The 20285-nt window shown below is 40.4% G+C and overlaps 1 long non-coding RNA gene across 1 annotated transcript in view; it reads right to left on the bottom strand.

Annotated features, from left to right (window-relative positions):
- Positions 1 to 7331: 7331 nt before the first annotated feature.
- Positions 7332 to 20285, bottom strand: part of LOC308328744 — a 49478-nt gene continuing 36524 nt past the window's right edge. The window contains exon 3 of the long non-coding RNA XR_013965331.1: positions 7332 to 8511. This is a non-coding gene — a long non-coding RNA (uncharacterized lncRNA). The remainder of the gene's footprint in view (positions 8512 to 20285) is intronic.

Consider the following 20285-nt stretch of genomic DNA (forward strand, 5'->3'; position numbering starts at 1 on the left):
TATAAAAATGCTTTGGTAAAAAGGAAACTTTGTGGGGCTCTCAGGTGGGCGGGGAGAGCGTTCCACAGTTCGGGGGCGACCGAGCAGAAGGCCCGGTCACCCATGGTGACTCTCAAGAGCAGGGAGACTAAATGCAATTAACATATTCTACCATACAGATTATTTTTTACAAATTATATTTTATTCATAAAAAAGGTACATAGTGCCGCTTTAATAAGTGATTGACTCTATACCTTAAGTGACATTTGAAGGTAATGGGAGGTAAGTAAAAACAAACAAACTCATACTGCACGTATTGCGACTGCTGTGTTTTCTTAAAAATATCACAATAATAGTTTTTGCAATCCAAAATCTGTCTTTACTCCATATACGCCTATTAGCCTATATAATATTATGACATAATGAATGTGAACATTGACTCGTGGATATTTTAGAAAGTCTATGTGTACACTTCAGTGCAATGTTTACACTTTCAGAGTTATACTAACACTCCAGATTTGACTGTGCACTTTTCCCGTGTCAAAGTTTGAGTAAGACACTAAAACTCATCCTACTGTACCAAACTGCTCACTATAAGTCTGAATAAAATGCTCACTCATTTGACTGTCTGTGGATAAATGCTTTGGCTAAAATATGACTAGGATCTCTAGCTGATAGTGTTGGTGTATACTGACATGACGTAAGAGAGAGGCAGAACACAACGCTCACCAGCACTGTCTTATCTGCCTGTTTAACAGCTGAACAGCTGGGTTTCACCACAGCACTGTGCGCGCACGCGTGCGTGCACAGTGCTGTGTGTGTGTGTGTGTGTGTGTGTGTGTGTGTGTGTGTGTGTGTGTGTGTGCATACGTACACATACGTTGTGCAGGCAGTGTACTGCTGCAGACCACAAAAGACTCAGTGACAAGGAATACGCCCAGGCATGTCAGAAAGCAGCCCTGTCTGTCTCTCTCTCTCTCTCACTCTCAGCCCTGTCTCTCTCAGCCCTGTCTCTCTTTCTCTCGGACGCACACACACACACATGCACGCACACACACACGAACACGCACACGCACACGTACAAACACAGCTCCCTTGTTTAGGGAGATTGCTCACGGGGTAGTGCTGCGTTAAGGTCATCCCCAATGTAGCACCCCATGAGCAGGTCAGGGGTCAGAGTGCCTTCCCACTCTCCAGAGAGAGGTTAGAGGTCAGGGTGCCTTGCTCAAGGACCTGTGTTGGAAAGGTCAAACCTTGGACAGAGCAGTTCCTCTCTACACAGTAAGATCTTCAGTGTAAATGCAACTCTGAGAGTGTACAAATGTAACCAAGTGGACCCTTACGGGTCCATTTGGTTACGCTTGTCCACTCTCAGAGTTAAAAATGGAAAGCTTAACACAGAAGATTTCACTGTGTATCTATGATTCCACCAGGTAAACTGTATTAGTTGTTTAGTTGGTCAGTACCTTAAATACAATAATTACTTGTATGTTTAGCTTTAGAATGATAGGGGGCTGTACTGTACTTGGGTTCTGTTTCACATATGTTCTGCACCGCATAGCTTAATGTTTGCTAATATCTGTGTACAGTCCGGTTGATGTTATTAACCATGTACTCTAGTTGAACTCTTTAGAAAGTCAAATAGAAGCCAACCAGCTGAACTATATTGTGATAAGAGGGAGAGAGAAGTTTGTGTGCTGTGGCTAATGTGTGTCAAGGTCGACACTGTCAGAGAACGTGCGTACAGTAAGTAGGCAGACACACAGACGCTACACAGACACAGGCACGCATGCTACACACACACACACACACACACACACACACACACACACACACACACACACACACACACACACACACACACACACACACACACACACACACACACACACACACACACACACACACACACACACACACACACACACACACACACACACACACACACACACACAGAAGAGAGAGATGTGGAAGAGCCAGAGTGTGCACGTGACCGAAGCACGTTTTGATGAATATCTGTTTACACCTGACTGACATCTGCGAGGCAGAGACTGTAGTGACTCACTGTTTTCAGAGTGACATTGAGATACAGTAGCTTCACCTGAGCAGACTGTCTGTCTGCTTGTCTGCCTGCCTGCCTGTCTTACTCTCACTGTTTTCTTGCCTGCCTGTCTGCGTGGGTGTCTATTTCATCCATGTCTAACTTTGCCTACCATTTGGTTTATGTGTCTGTGTTCATGCCTATACCTCTCTTTGTCTCCTTGTTTGTTTTTGTTATCTATCTATCCTATCTGTCTGTCTTTCTGTCCAACAGCCTATGTCTATACTGTCTGTCACACAGCCCGGCTAACCGTGTGTTAACCTAACCGCTACAGTGTTTATGTTTGCATGTCTGGGTCTGTCTCTCAGACCACCCGTCTGTCTCTCAGACCACCCGTCTGTCTGACTTAATAACTGGCTGTGTTGCTTCAGATCCAGCCGTGGTCTTCTGCGAAGAACGTTTTTACTTAGTTTTTCGCACACACACACACACACACACACACACACACACACACACAGTTTGACCTTGAAGGGCTGGCTCTCTGTCCCTACGGACTGCCAAAGATAAACCATTTATAGACCACCTCCTGGAATATACCGATAACTCTATGATGACACTTGGGCAATACACGCGTGCACGCGTATGTGTGCATGTGTGCGTGCCAATGTGGATAAAGAGTTTCATGTCCATGTGCGATGTGGTTTGCCTGTGACTGTCTAGACGAATACAGCACTAACAGCCAACAAGCAAACACATAATGTGAAAAATGCGCCCCCCTTCACACTGTGTGTGAAGGGGGGCGCTTTTTTCACATTATGTGCCTGTTTGACCTCAACCTCATCAGAATGTTAAAAGTGTACTTTGTTTCCCCGTTACCCCCTGCCTGACCTAATATTCTGACTAATGCTTATAGCTCACCATTTCAATTCAGACACATCAATAGAAGGTTGTGATGATATTAAAGGTTAAGCAGGGGAAGTCGGGCAGTGTTTTCCCCTAGGCCGAGACATCACAAGGTGTTTTGGAACCGTAAATGAACGAACGAACATTGACCTTGATAGAACGAGGGCACTAATTTGTTATGAAACTCAGACAATTATTATAACTAAATAAAATCTATATTTTTACTTTTACTTTGCTGTGCTTTATTTTATTTCTTGGACTGGCTTTTTTATAATGTTGTTGGATTACGCTGCATTGTACTAGTGATACATTTTGTACCACTTATAAACTTAAAAAAAAAAAAAAAAAACATTTGAACAAACTAAATTCAGGGCAATTCATGTTGTGCTGCACAGTGAAAATGCAATATGAATTGGGGCATGTTCAGTCTGTAAAAAACGAATCCCCCCAATCATTTCCAGTACTTCGCCTGATATGAATATAATGCAAAATGCAAATATTATGTTTTGAAAAGTCCAAACATTGTTAAACGCTTTACATATTGTACGTGGCACTGCTTTAATAGCCGAATTACTATATCTGTATATAAACCTACATGTTGTGGCTCTTTTGTTGGTTCCAAACATTTCCACAAAGCCAACAAACCCACTGATGCACCCAGAGATTATGGATGTACGCAGTCGAAATAAATCAATGTCCACAGTTTGAATGTCGTTTTGGTTTGCGTTTACTTCCATTAAAGTGCAGTGACATTACATTACAAACAGCTCCTTCGGGCATTGTCTCTTCTGTGTCTGTCTGTCTGTCTGTCTGTCTGGTAAAAAAACGTTTGTCCACCAGGTGCATGCCGCTCCCCAATCACCCAGGCCTACTTATGCTCTCCATCAAGCAATCAGGCCTGGGGAGGCGTGCCCTTGGTGTCCAAACAAGAATTCAATCAACTAATAACCCATTAAACAAATGCCCAAATAATGCTAATAATAACTACAACAATTGTGATAATATTAGACAAACAAAACAGTGAGGATGGCTTCTACACTACTGTACATACACAAAGAAGAAAACATGCACGCACGCACATGCACACGAACACACACACACACACACACACACACACACACACACACACACACACACACACACACACACACACACACACACACACACACACACACACACACACACACACACACACACACGTAGAGATGTAGCTGTGGTTTCTTGACCCTTTGTGACAATAAACTCCCCCCGTCAGGTGAAAAGAAGCAGCTTGGACTCCTCATGCATAGAAGGCAGCATGAGGTCAGACCACTGCCCTCCCAGGTTGGCAGAAGAAGTGTAGCGCCCAGGATTACATTAGATAATTGACACTGGGTGAAAAAATGGGTTGCAAAATCGTGGGATGAAAAAACAAAAAAAGTGAGCTAGCTGTTTGAAGGACCCATGCAGGGAAAACAGCACCCATCCTGTCCTTAGGAAACCCCTTCAGGGAAACCCCTTCGGGTGACCTCACTAATGTGTATGTATAGATAGCTATGTAAAGTATGCAGCCTATGGGTGTGTGTATGTGTGTGTATTCACACGCTTATTTGTGTGTAAATTTGTGACCTCACTTAAACTTGTCAAGATGAGCCAGTGTCAGTCCTGACTTGCTCGATGATAACTCTTATCTTCAATGCAAAAGTCAAGGATCCAACTCCTTGCATATCACAATGTTTGTCATTGGTCTCTGGGAAACCCCACTGTATAGCAACTAGTGGTTCCCCGAACAGTGGGTCAGGAGTCAGGACACATTGTTTTGGGTTGCGAGTAAATATATTTTCTTTTTCCTACAATTATTTAAAAAAGAAAAAACGTTTTAAAAAAAATAATGCATTGTGAGTTTTTTATTTTTTTTAGTTAAGGGTACCAGCTAGGGAGACACCAAAGGTATCTTTAGTTAAAGGCTTATACATAGTCTGGATTTTCGGTGGTGGGGTGACCACCGAACTACAACATGACGTCACGAGCCGCGGTGAAGAGCAAACCACCGCCACCAGCCCTTCTCTCTGTTTTTACTCACCACCGCTCAACGTTATTTCAGCTACGGTGGTCAGCTCACCACCGGAGCGGTGGTCACCTCACCACCGAAAATCCAGACTATGAATAGGCCTTAAGGGTACCAGCTAGGGAGACACCAAAGGTATCTTTAGTTAAGGGTACCAGCTAGGGAGACACCAAAGGTATAGTTAAGGGTACCAGCTAGGGAGACACCAAAGGTATCTTTAGTTAAGGGTACCAGCTAGGGAGACACCAAAGGTATAGTTAAGGGTACCAGCTAGGGAGACACCAAAGGTATCTTTAGTTAAGGGTACCAGCTAGGGAGACACCAAAGGTATCTTTTGAATCTCAAGCTAAAAGGTTTGGGAACCACTGCCTTACTATATAGCTTTATTCCCCTTTAAAACTCATCACTATAGTTTATGTGGTATGTACTGTACACTGTATCAGTTCATTTAACTCTGAGAGTATACAAATGGAGTCCATTTGGTTTCATTTCTACACTCCCAGAGTTACAAATAGATACATTAACAGTGAACATTTTACCGTGTACCAGGCTAATGAATATTTATCTCTACTTTTATTACGCTCAAGACAACATTTTGTCAACAACATGTGATTGATCCTGAGGTTTGCTGATAGTGTTACCTAATCATGAGTTTTACCTGGAACTTGGGGCTGATAAAGGTTTGTTTACATTTACATAACACATAAAATATGACCTATATTTGGAGCTACGAGAAAGTTCCACAAGCCTGATCTGTCATCTACAAAAAAAAAAAATAATCCTTGAGAGCAAAGGTGAGCACAAGTTGACACATTTACCGTGGTCAGATAAATAGCCGTTTGTATCTTTGAGAATTCAGGCCGTACTGCATCTAAACTGATTAACTGAACTCAACATTCTTCTTAATTCAACACAGATTGGCATGTTTAACTTCATTCATTCATTCATTGATGTGAGAAACAAAATAACATTCCAGTGTGAAAAGTGAAACATTTAACTGAACTCACTTAACCCTTGAGCTGCTAAAAATAAGTGAACTTTAAATACACACTCTGGGGCCTCCAATAAATGTAAGAAAATATTTGTCTTTCTTTAAAAAATCATTATTAAATGATTATGAATGTTTTCAATTGATATGTTTTGTAAGCCCAATTGTTTAACAGCTACAAACCTGGTTGACATTTTGAATTAGTAATTCAATTATTTCACTCCTTGTCACTTAAACGTCTGGGTTTCCGAGGCTACTTAATAGCTGACACAAAACACACAGATGTCCCATATATATGAGCAGGTGCTTCTTCTGCATTCATCCCCCAATACAACAAGTCACTCTGGATAAGTGGTTTTGCCTAAATCACTGTTTCTCAACCTGTGGGCTGGGGCACACTGGTGGGCTGTGAGGTTACTGCAAGTGGGCCCTCTCAAATATCGGCTTTCGGTTTTCATTGTGATACAGATAGATAGGAATTTAAAGCATACTACGATAGTTCCATATATCCAAACTAGAACACAATCGATTGATTAACGGCTTATCAGGTGCCGTGTTAAAGATGGAGTGCTTTGATTTTGTTCCACCCTAAAACATGATCATCAGGTATTATTATTATTATTATTATTATATAAGGATTTTTTTCATGCCATTTTGGACATGCCAACCAGTTTGCCTGGTGGATGGTAATGGGTGGTGATTCACCTGAACTGAAGCCACACCCACAGCTGTTGGGTGATAAAGGGGGAGGGGATGATATTGTGATGTCACTCACTGTTTTTTTTTTCTTTGGCACGTTTGACTGTCAAGGTTTCAGCCTCCAGGGAGAAACCTTATAGTCCGGCAGCTGGGGTTGTGGGGTGGGACATTTGGTATATAGTTTTTTTTTTTTTTTTGCTAAAATGTCAAAAATGTCAAAATGAATTTGCTTTAAGTAGCATGTGACATGTCAAACTAGGGGGTTTTCATGATTCTTCAGCCCAAGGAGTGTTTTCTGTGCAAAACTAATGCTTGAAATGGATTCATAATCATGAAACCCCCCTAGTTTGACATGTCACATGCTACATAAAGCATAATGAAAATGTGAAAATCTTGCCTTATATAGGATGTTAATGGTATGGTCACATATAAACCCCTATTAAATTAAATTGCCCAATGCCGACAGCCGGTCAGCAAGTGGATTCATGAATGTGTGTATATAGACAATATTTTAGGCCAATAAAAAAAGACTATAATATACCAAATTTCCCACTTTAAACAAAATAATTAAGCATGTCGGCTGCCGGACTACTAAATAAAAGGGAAGACATCATTGCACATAACAACCACACCTACTGTCACCTCATAAACACATGAAAAACTGGAAGAAATACAAAACTCACAGCTTTAAGCTTTATAGATTTTCAAATGTCAAATCTAGCCATGGCTGTTGTCAATTGCCAGGGCCAGAATTTCGCAGTCTCTCCTGTTATGGTGTGAAACGTCCTAAATTCAGTCACAGCCAAGATTCACTTCTGCAGTGCTAACCTAGTCTGCACTCAACTACCAGGAATCTAAAAACCAGAAGCATACTCAGCTTTATAGGCTGCCATTTATAGTGTCCCTCCTCCTAATCTCTCTCTCTCTCTCACGCATGCATACATGCACACACACACACACACACACACACACACACACACACACACACACACACACACACACACACACACACACACACACACACACACACACACACACACACACACACACACACACACACACACACACACACACACACACACACACACAGTCTCTGTCTGCCTTGTTCTGACACACTCTGACTCACCCACAGACTAGCTCTCTCTTATTCCCTCTCTATTACTCTCACAGTGTTGATTTCTCTACCCCTCTCTCTCTCTCTCTCTCGCTCTTCCTCGCTCTCTCTCTCTCTCTCTCTCTCTCTCTCTCTCTCTCTCTGGAGAAGTAATTAACCACAGGCTATAGTAGCGCCTGCAGGCAAGACCTTTAAAACTTGACAAAAAGGGGGGTTTGACTCGTCTACACAAAACAACTTCATCTCACAGATCCGTGTCTTCACGTTGACACTTAAAAGAGGCTTTGTTGAGAAAGAAAAGCAAATCCAGCCTTTAAAGAAATCCTCGCTACTTTAAGCCAGTAACTTTGAGTGCGTGGGAATGAATAATGTACATTATGCCTGCCAGGCGTGGGTGATCAATCACAAAAAGAATAATACTAATAATAAAAACAATAAAGACAACAAAGTAACTAGTTCGCCTCAGGGCCGCACTGTATATACTGTAACAGTGAGCTTAACCTTCTGTCTCTAAAGTTGTATCGTTTCACAGATAGTCATAATATTCATGAAACCATTAGATGCAAATGTTCTCTAGGAGGTCATTGCAATTATTATTATTACTATGTACTGACTCAGTGGTACTGCATTATCACACAGGCTGAAGAAAACTCCTCTCCATCATGTCCACAGAGACGACTCACCTACTGTAGCTGTCCGTCACATTGAGACGTGTCACATCTGGCTCAGCTTTGTTGCAGCTGAAACAAACAAGCAGAAACATAATATCTATTATTAGGATGCAGGACATGAGAAGAAAAAAGTACTGCCGAAGCAGACAACCCGCAACACCCCAGGTTAGAGAAAGAATCCTTCTAGGTGAATAATGATACATACATAATAGAAAGAAGAAAACGTCAATTATGTTGTGAAAAGGACATAATATTGAGTGCTTGCACAGGATACAGGACATACCATACAGAGGTTCAGGTGTCATGTTATAACATACATACATACATGTAATTAGGAACTATTCTTTCACATGTCATTATGTACCATGATTATTTAAGGTTATAATGTACAAGTCACGATATTTCAGAGTTTGTTAATACAATGAAACAATGAAATGCAATTATCAAGCTATGATTGATGTATTCATGTATTTATAAGGCTTTCTGTATTAAAGGGACTGTTCTCCTGAGCGAAGCTTATGTTTTGAATTGTTTTCAAACTCGCTGCACATTCAAGTCTGGCATTTTAATCTGGTCATCGAGTTTTAAACACTTCGGTGGACACACGTCCTAAGCGTAGTATTAAAACAAAAGTAAAACATATGGTTGTGGTTAGAGTGTCCTCCCTGACATTGGGAGGTCGGGGTTCAAATATCCCTGGCCAGGTCATACCAAGACTGGAACCAAATGCCTCTCTGCTTGGCACTCAGCATGAAGGGTTGGACTGGGGGTCCAACCCTCTAAGTCTCTGCGACATACTATAGTGTCGTGTCCAGGGGTTGTACGTACTTGTACATCATGTACCATATCTTCTATCTAAGTCATACTATAGTGTCGTGTCCAGGGGTTGTACGTACTTGTACATCATACTATAGTGTCGTGTCCAGGGGTTGTACAGTATATATACATACTATAGTGTCGTGTCCAGGGGTTGTACAGTATATATACATACTATAGTGTCGTGTCCAGGGGTTGTACGTACTGTACATCATGTACAGCCAGGGAGTGTACTGGTACATCATGTCCAGGGGGGTGTACTGTATGTGTAGAAATGTAATCATGGGTCGAGTTTTTACATGCATACATTTGTTACATAAATGAACGAACACTGATTAAAAATAAAAATTAAGAAATACATTTTTTGCTCATCTAAATACAAGAATATTCCACTATTTTGTTGAGTGATTTTATGGGACACTTAGGTAAACTTTAATATTTGATATCATTTACATAAAAAATAAGTAATCATTACCTTTAAACGGTACTAAAAAAGACTCACTTTACAATAATACAATATTATGATTTATTGGAAATCTAAATAAATATGAAATTAATCGTTCTTGGTTTCTTTTCCAGGCTTAGATACAGTAATGTTCAGATGCATTGTATTTACAGCTGCTCTCCCCATACAAAGATGGTGAATTCCCAGGACATTATTATAATTGTATAATTTTTACATTTGGTTTTATGCGATGCATAACAATGTGTTCAAATATGTCTCTAATTATAACCCAATAGGATGCATGTTAATGGAACGTGGTGACCTCTGTTAAGTCATGAGTTATTCTTGTTAGCGAGGATTAAAAACAGTGCTGTGGGGGTGGGGGGCTCTACAGACTTCTACAGTACATGTTTGCCGTATGAAATAATGTGACTATCTGTCCTGAATCCTGCATGTATTTATGCGATGCACCACCAATACAAACAAAATCCCATAGGTTTACATATCGTGGTTTATTATGGAGTCCCTCAAGTCCAGGCAGATGTAAATGGTCAACCGCATGCATCCACAAACACGACAGAAAGACGCACACACACACACACACACACACACACACACACACACACACACACACACACACACACACACACACACACACACACACACACACACACACACACACACACACACACACACACACACACACACACACACACACACGGCCTTACAGGACAAACACACTGCTTTATAAAACCTCAGTCTGTTATTTGTGAGCCACAATGCCACTCTCTGACCCCACTCCTGTCAGTCACACAGAACAAGAAGTGGTACGAAAGCCACATGCTCGCCGAGGTACTGTAAACACATGTAAATAAATAGACACAGCTGGCAAAACAGAACTCTGCTTAACTGCTTAACATAACCACTTTTTGATTAGCACAGCAGACTTTAATCCAACTTGCAAATAATTATATCAGTCTTTCCATGATTTGTAATCATGAACTCCCTCCTTGTCCCCTACGGCCTACGCAGTAGAATTGTAGTAAACGAAAGTGTAATAATTGACCAGCAAGGGTTGACTTTACTGTTTCCGAGCTAAATGAACTTGCCTTGTATTCCTTTGTTTATTATTTGCTCACTGCAAATCCATACTGTACTAATATTGTGTAGGCACACGCAATTATTATTATTGTTGTAGAAGTTTATTGATAGAAATCACTTGAATAAAACATTCCTGGTGATATCTTTACCAGATGGGTGCAAGTTGGCAACAAAGTTAACTTTCATGCCCTAGATGTGGCTCAATGGTGCCCCTACTGGATGAAAGCTAAAGCAAAGTGTGCTGTGTTTCCTCAGACCTTTGTCAGTATCCAAAATGCCATCATGTTGTTACATGTGTACAGATGGCGTAAGTGATGTTTTTGATTAGAAAAATGTGTTAAAACTCCACATTCCGATAAGAGTAGATTTATATAGAGTAAATATTGTCTTTGTTTAGTATGGGGTCTCCCTTCTCCCATTAGTAAACAGAAAATACAACAAAAACAAGCATGCAGATGGGGAACTGAATCCCTGTTGCAGCAGCACTACAACTAGAGTCTGTCCAAACTCATGGACACAATGACAATTAGTGTCAATCAAATCTAGTCAACCAACCAGGTGTTTCTGAGAGGTGGTGGAACAAAAACAAGAAATGATCACATTGTGATATTTGTCAGGTGAAAGAAGCGCTGTCTCCGTTGTGTTCTCCCCCCCATATTAGTATGATTATTATTGTAGTAGGGCCTAACGTGTATGTTTGTGTGTCACAATCTCGCGCTTCGCCAACGTTTGTGTGCGCTGTCTCCGTTGTGTTCTCCCCCCCCCCCCCCCCCCCCCGCCAAACAGTCAAAGACAGTCAAAGCTAATTGGAATGGAATCCGACAAATCTGTAGGAGACTAGGAGTAGTAGCAAAACATTTGTTTTGAAGAAAACATCTATTTGGGCTCAGTGAAATATATGTACAGGATTCAGTTATCCATTTGTAACTTTGAGTGTGTATACATGTGTAATTATATTTAGACATGCTCAGAGTTAAAGTAAGACTGATGATTTCAGTATAGTACTGTACGTACAGTACATTTACAGTACAGTACAGTACAGTACGTATGCCGTGCCACTCTCAGCCACCCTCCACTGACATTGTGACACAGTGTTTCCTCGAGCAATTTCAACCCACACATTGGATTAAACTGACACGCCGACCCACGGAGAAGAACACACAGCAATATGTCATCAAAGACAACAAAGGAAATTTCAGGCTATGATTTTTGACTAGAAATACACACTGATGCACATTCCAGCAGTGGATGTCCCCTTGGTTAACTTTTTGTTTTGTTTTGACATAAATGCTGTCAGACATTGTGATTGTTTGACATGCTGAGGGCTGGAGAGCAGTGGGAAGAATCTCAGATAGCGTGTCACCCTACACTTAACAAGCATCTAAACTATATTCCTCATTCAAATATGGACGACAATATGCAAATTATGAAAGACAAAGCTATAATTAAATGAGATAAAATCAAACCCTCATGTACACTCAAAACATGCTCCATTTATGGCCAGACCTCATCAACCCATGTACACTCAAGACACGCTCCATATATGGCCAGTACAGAATTAATTCCATATGTTGATCTGACCCCCCATGGTAAAGCGCCAGCACTCGCCAGCGCTCGCGTGCACACGACCTCGCCCTTTAGGCCGCTTCTAGCCTTAAAAGGCGTCTTACTGGTATTATTAGTAATAATTTCAACTCTTGAATCCAAAGCAGAATGTTGACTCGTACTAGGAAATCTCCTTTCAGATCAATAATGTACAGTAGGTCAGACTAGGTCTTAAAACCTTACACAATGTAGCTACTAGCTATGGCTTTGTATATGAAGTGGCTGGGTTAAACTAGCTTTTTGTTTAGACTAGCACAACATTTTGCACTGCATAAAGCGTAAATGAAGACTTCATGAACTTCTCCTGAACATGAAACCCTGCAGCGGTAACAAAGCCCTTCATATGCCAATATAAATATGAGCATTAGCCCGGGAGCTATTTTGGGTGAAAATTGAGCTTATGTGGTTACCAGCGACAGCAACACTTTTTTCACCCACTAAGTATAGAATATATCCATTACATCTGTTGACCTTTCTTTTCACAGGCCTTTAAACTCAATTTTAGAAAAACAAATTGGCCAGTGCTGTATTTTGGCCAGTTGTGTCATAGCTTGGGCCCATAAACAGACAAAAAAGACAAGACAACAGATGTGGAATGGTGTGGCAGAGTGAATGCCCACTGTAGGGATGTGAGTTCTGGGCGTGAACCTGTCTTACTCCTCCTTCTGCCTCCACCTGTCTCACACACAGTAACATCCTCTGTGTTCATTTAACTCTGAGTGTGTAGAAATGGAATCTGTTTGTACACTCATTTATGATTTATGTGTACTGTCCTGTGGTGCAGTCCTAGGAAGTCAAAGAAGTTTTACCCAAAGACACGTCAGAGAGCTCAAAGTCCAGACCAGGTGTTGGTGGCCCGGTACAAAGGATTCCTTAAGCTGTTCAATAACGGAGGGACCACGTCTGCTGCTTTCAAGAGGTTTGGCATGGACCACAGAATTGGTCACAGTGGACACAGTCGTACAAGCCACAATCAAAGTCTATAGGACTTCTGGAAAGCTGCTGCCCATCTCAAGAAAGTGAGCATTGGCTTTTTCCTTTCTCCTAATCTTTCTCAGGGATGTACTTATTTCTTATTATTGCATTTATTTTTACCAGCTGCAAGCTGGTCTGTATCCTCTCACCGAGACGATATAAACCACCGAGGCCTATGAGGACCTTTGCACGACCTAGTCCTGATTGGCTGGCTCGTCTCTAGGCTACCAGACACTTCTTCAGGATTGGCTGTGCACCACAGTCAGAACACTACACTACACAACGCTCTGACACTAGGCATGTGGAAACAAACAGCAAGCAACAACCCATTACATAGCAGATGGTGATAATATGTCATCATTTCTTGTTTTCTCTTCAATAAAGAGGAAATTGGATTAGATACACTGTAGTCTTTCACAAAGATACACATGCAGCCGTCATATCATTTAAATTAGACAATTAAAATACCCTGATTGAAAAATAGCAACATTACTCTACAAGTCTACAACATAATACAGAACGAACGTTGTCTTACTCAATGCCATGTTTCACACACACGCACAACCATATCTTGCTTACAAACATATGCGCACGCACGCACGCACATGCGTGTGCACACACACACACACACACACACACACACACACACACACACACACACACACACACACACACACACACACACACACACACACACACACACACACACACACACACACACACACACACACACACAGACAAAGTCCCTGTCCATAACACACACAGAGGTTGGCATAATGGAAAAAGTCTCAGCTAAATGGCAAAGATCCATTTACATCGCTGTCAGTCTTCTCACACCTCCACCATTACACCCACTGACAGTTTAAAATGCCCCCCCGACTCCTCAGGGTGCTTCATCATTCTGCCACGACATAAAGAGATGGATTACACATGTTGGTTAAGACATTCTGATGTGGAATACCACTCAGAAATGTTGCTGTTGTAGAAAGAAACCCCACAGTGAAAGACTGTGTGTAATGATAGCTACCTTAATATCTAGTGACATTTGCCTGTCATAATGGCCTTGACTGTAATTAAACTGGGTTTCCTGGAGCTAGTGGGGGCAGGAAAATGCCTGGGGCTAACCAATGGCTTTGAGGATGAACTCGGGGAACAAAAGTACCGTCTGCATTAATGAAAACAAAAGCCATACTGAAGAATTGCCCTAATTAAGGGTGAAATGAAGGTCTTCACTCATTCCTGGTTTTCAGCAGGCTCGTATTGTACCCTGTACAGAGTCATTTTAGCCATTTATATTTAACCCTGATAACCATGTCAAATGTCAATCCAAGTAACTATGTATATTCAAGTGTTAGTCCAACCGCAAAATTACAATGTGTGGTTTCTCTGTGAAAGTGCCACTACGGTTTTCCTCTGAACTTGACCCAGTAGCTTCTTCTAACTCCCTGATCTTAGCTCTCCCGTTGTGTTCTCCTAACAAGTTTGCATGTGTGGTGATTTGAAAGGCTCTGGAGTAGAGGTTTGACAACCACAAATTCACCCGTGAGTGATTCAACACTGAGAGAAGCCCAAGGCAGGTGCAGGAACACTCGTCACACTGTTTAACACCACAAACACAGATCAAGTGTCTCCAGAGGCCTGTCGGCTGGAGAGTACTTACAAGTTGTTATGAGGACGTGCCAAAAGGTTTACAAAAGCACACACATCCAAACAATGAAATGTCTGGTGTTGGACAAGAGAACACATGGAAATAGAAATATAGTCTGTATGCTGGATCATGCTCCTACGGATTTGTATTCAATTACGATCAAAGTTGACGTTTCGAGCACCAAAATCCTCCTCGCCTGGTAAGAGCACATACCACGAATATAACTTAAGGTGATACTATAGTCCTTCCTGCAGCGGGTCTGGTTTAAAATCCGACCAGAGGCTCTTTGTTTCATGTCATCCTGAATTTGCTGTCTCTCTCCAGTGTCCACTATCACTTTATTGGTACACAAGAACAAATCACACCAAGATTTAGAGCATGTGTGCCCAGATACAAGTTATTTTATGTGCACGGCAGAGAGGGCCTTATGTTGAAGTCATGGTGTATGTATTTGGACAACGGTGAAGGCATAGGTGTGTTATGCTTTCAATTATAATAGTAATTATAAATATATAATAATCAATAGTAATTGAAGAAACGTAAAATGTGTCCATGTATGCTAATTAGGAGGCCATGAATGTCCTTCTAAACCATAACTGACTGGGATATATCAACATCTCCATGTGGACTGACTGAAACTACTGTAAATGATGATGATGATGATGATATTAGAAATGTGGTGGTGGTTGTTAATATGTTGTATAATTTATTAATTGTACAATGAAACATACAAACATTGACATATATTCATGAAATTATCGCCAAGTAGACCTGTGTCTTTAACCTGCCAGAGTTCAGACCATAACGGCATGGGTGTTAAGAGACAGGCTATTGGGATAACAAATGGAGCTTTGTAATTAATCTGAGAAAGCACATCAACCAGTTTGACTAATGCCAAATGGCTTTGTCTTCGACGGGTGATAAAGTGTGCCTCGCCGTCAAACAGGTTTGGCTGTGTTTTTAACGCTGGCAGTATGTATTGGTTGTAGTTCAAGGGTTAAGACAGGGCATTACTGCACTTGATCAATCATTATGTACACTTTGTTTTAAGAAGCTGCATTAGTTGCCTCTGAGGGAGGATACCAACTAGCCTTCGAGGCATACAAAAGACACAATGCTAAAGGAGAATGGACAGACAATTTACAATTTAGGCATTTACCAGACGCTCTTAATCCAGAGTGATTTAACAATGTAAACAGTAAGGAAGAACAATGTATGATAGTACATCAAGAATCATACATAAGCTAAGAACCTAACATCCGTATAACAATGGAATATCTATGAAAATATGTGTATAGACTATATTATGTCTATAACATATCTAAATTACAGAAATTGAGCCTTTGCATATGCATGTAAGGTTGTCAAGGTTTGTGAAAATCATTCAACATTGTTAAAAAGATTGCAGAAAAAAGTTGCCTAATATGAAACTATGCAAACAAAAGGGTAAACAAATTAGAATATCAGAAGTGTTTATAACTAAGCTCAGACAACAATTTTATGTCAGTATTGTGAGACTCTCAATAAAAAAATACTCTCAGATCTTGAAATGAAAATGTATTATAAAGAATTAATAAACTTCCAAGATTACTGGAGCTGCTTTTCAAAACCAAAACCAAATTAGTCAAATATGAACTAATTAAAGTAAACAAAAACAAAAAAGTAATGTCCGCACATAATAAACTACGTCTTTTCTATTGTAACCAAACGTGAACGTTTCCACCATGCAGGGCTTCATCAAGTTCACCACCATAAGAGTCCCTAACTTCATTACAACAGTGGAAATAACCCTAATACTGGTGCTGATGGCATTCTAAATGTCATATATTGAATCACTACACTGGCAAATGTCAATTGGCAATTGTAAAATTACTTGACATATGACTCTTCGTATATGATATTTTTGCTTTGTGGAATAAAGGACTGATTACCATACACATAGAAACGCATTTGTATAATTTGTAAAATTAGAGGTATCTGTGTAAGCAGCATTCTTGGCAACATAAATACCAAAAAAGAATTGGTATATAAATTTCCTTTCTGAACACAACGTTCAGACCCAAACCACTGACCACACCCACACCACAACTGACTTAACCACACTGATTGACAGGCATCAGGCGTGTACTCCAAAATAACATGTTGGCTTTCAAAAGGCTTTTGATAAAATTTGCTATGAGGGCCTAAGGTACTATAGAAATGAACAGAAAGTGCTGTGGGTGGAAAAACATGGTGGAAAAACATGATGTACACAAACAACAAGTGTGTAATAAAAATTGGACAGAAAAGACCCATGGTTTAAAAGTGAAAAAGTGCATTCAGTGTTTTTCTTTGATGATCAATGTTCAGCCTTGGGACCATGACAGGCTGAAAGACTGGGAATGGCCTCTGTGCAAATTTCCAGTCAGCGAAAATACAGCAAACCCCCCCCTACACACATGCAGGCAGGCAGGCAGGCAGGCAAACACACACACACACACACACACACACACACACACACACACACACACACACACACACACACACACACACACACACACACACACACAGCTTCCAGTAAACGAATACAAACATGTCGCTCCCACTCTCCTGACATGTACTCAACTGATGTGTCAGTCAATATGCCGACCCTCATTAAAATAGATTTTTAAAAGGAAGATGTTTTTACAGCTAACTGTTTGTAGCTAACATTTGGAATGCATGCATGCTGCACTCTTATTCCATCCTCAACAGGTAATATTTGGAAATGACTGCAGTGCTATAACTGCAGCAGTCATTAATCTGTGCTTTCACTGACTGCGGGTTGCAGCTGTGGTGTGTGACCGGAGGATATTGCCTCTGTTGCCAGAAAGTCTCTCTGCAGGGTGACAAATGAGTAAAAAGGGTACACGCATGCACACACTCGCAAGTACATCATGCACATGTACGATTACACACAGAAACACGCCTGCACATGTAAATGAACACGTGCATGGACATACTGTACATAAACATCCACATATACTCTCACCTACACACACAGACACTTGTGCACATAGAAAGAGATACTGTATGAGCAGCTGGTGTTGACAGCAGTCTGACATATCATCTAGTGGGCAGCAAACCCCTGTGATGGATGCACTCCACTTTAGTTAATTAATGTGGCTGCACTTACTGTAAGTCACTCTGGTTGAGAACAATAGATAAATGACGTAAAATGTAAAGGAGAGGAGATTCTAGTGCTGCACGATTCTTGCTCAAATGTTAATCTAAAATTTGCCTCCACAAGAATATTTTCCATAAAGAAATCGTCTTTAGTCTGTAGTTGCTGAACATTATAGTATAACTATTGTGGCTTTAAACAGCAACATCAAAATGCTTGACTTAAACCTCTCTTAAAGTCTCTCTCGTAGCTAAAACATAAAATGAATTGGACAGCCAACTAGTCCTGCATGATTCTAACTCAAATTTAGAAATGAGATCACATAGGTGTATGAATCTAGATCTCAATCTGCAATGTGCAGCACTAGGAGATTACCATAAATCTGGAAATGAAAACTGATGTTCTTTGTTTATTGCACTATTCCCGAAACAGTACAATTTCTTGACCTTGCCATGTCTATTTACAAGAAATATGGAAGAAAAGAGGGAAGTTGAGAGTGGAGTGGAGTAATGAAAGTCACTGTTTCAGCTTCTATAATACTGTTTCTTTTATTATTATTGATAATATTTGTATTTGCAAAGACCATCACATGTACTGTAGGGCGACATGGACACAACCAAAGCACCTTTCTGCCCACATGCACATGAATAGACATGCCTGCATGCACACTCACATGATTGCATGGTCAGACAGACAGTCATGTAATGTATGCACAAAACGCCTCTCAAACCGTCAGCTATGACTTACTGCCATATCTGCCTTGGAGTGTCATAATGTCCTTCATCCATATCTGCCTTGGAGTGTCATAATGTCCTTCATCGTCAGCCAGGGATGATCCATTAGTAAAACACAAACAGACGGTGGGGGGGATAAAATATATAGTTCTAATATACTTAATTTCTTAAGTATAAAAGTGAAAAAGGTCTGTGAGCTCAACGAGTAAAACCTTTACTTTACAGATTTGGGAACATTTCCCAAGAGAGCGATGCCAGAGTTATTGTTAATTATGAATTATGATCAGACATCAGACATCAAACATATCAGACTAATATTTATATATTCCCCATAAGGAAATGCATGCTTTTGTACTTGTTTATTGTAATTGGAGTATTTTTAACTATAGGTAGATATTTATTAAAAAAATATAGAAAGGCCTATTCAGGGACAGAGGTCACATATTAGCCTTGGCTAGAAACCCTACATTTTTATAATTTGTTTAAATTCAAGATTGGTTTATTTGTCTTTTTTTTCCTTCTTCTTTTCAAACTGCAAGCAGCCTCAGAAAAAAAATGTTTCTCCTAAAACAGCATAGATTCTTACAAGAATAAAATAAAAGTGCAAAACAATATATAAATCGTAAAAACTAGAGGAATCCATATCATAAAAATGAGCATTGCCAGATAAAAACAGAATACATTTTGAATATAGAGTTCATGTCATCTATTTTTAATGTAGAGGAATGCATATTATCTTCCCAAGTTCATATGCTATCTATCTACTATAGGGAGACTGTTCTTCATCCTTTACGTCCTGGCACTGATGCTTCTGTATCATTTCCCGATTTTGTTGTACTGTCCCTGTCCCTGTCAATTGAAGTATATAAATAAAATGTAATACAAATATATTTAATTCGGTCTGACCAGAAGCAGGTGTAAAACATATAGCCACTGGCGATAAAAACGAATGAACAAATTTACCCTCATCAAGCCCTGGTCGTCATAGTTATAGTCCAAGACTATAACTGTGTCTGAGGCCGTGGTGGCACAAAGGCATAAAGGAATTTGACAACAGACCCTGTGAATCACACAGCAATGACCTCTGAGAGTACATTAATGAGAGACCAGATGCGGTTCCTTTACAGAGTCTAAACAATAGGACGCAGTACTGTATATTAGTGCTGGGCAGCTATCAAATAAATAAAAATCACAATTTTCCAATTGTCTAACAGTTTCAGACAGCCTCTTAAATGATGTATTCTGCTGCTGTGTGGAATCCCTCGCCCTACAAATCCAACTTTGCATCTTCCTCATTTGCATCTCTTTGTATTTCCATTTTCCACCCTCATCTTTTCAGGTCCTGGAAGTAGAAATTGTGTGGCCACGTGTATCCCA

This window comes from Protomyctophum bolini, assembly GCF_963924005.1.
Source record: "Protomyctophum bolini genome assembly, chromosome: 14".
In the NCBI taxonomy this organism is placed as follows: domain Eukaryota; kingdom Metazoa; phylum Chordata; class Actinopteri; order Myctophiformes; family Myctophidae; genus Protomyctophum; species Protomyctophum bolini.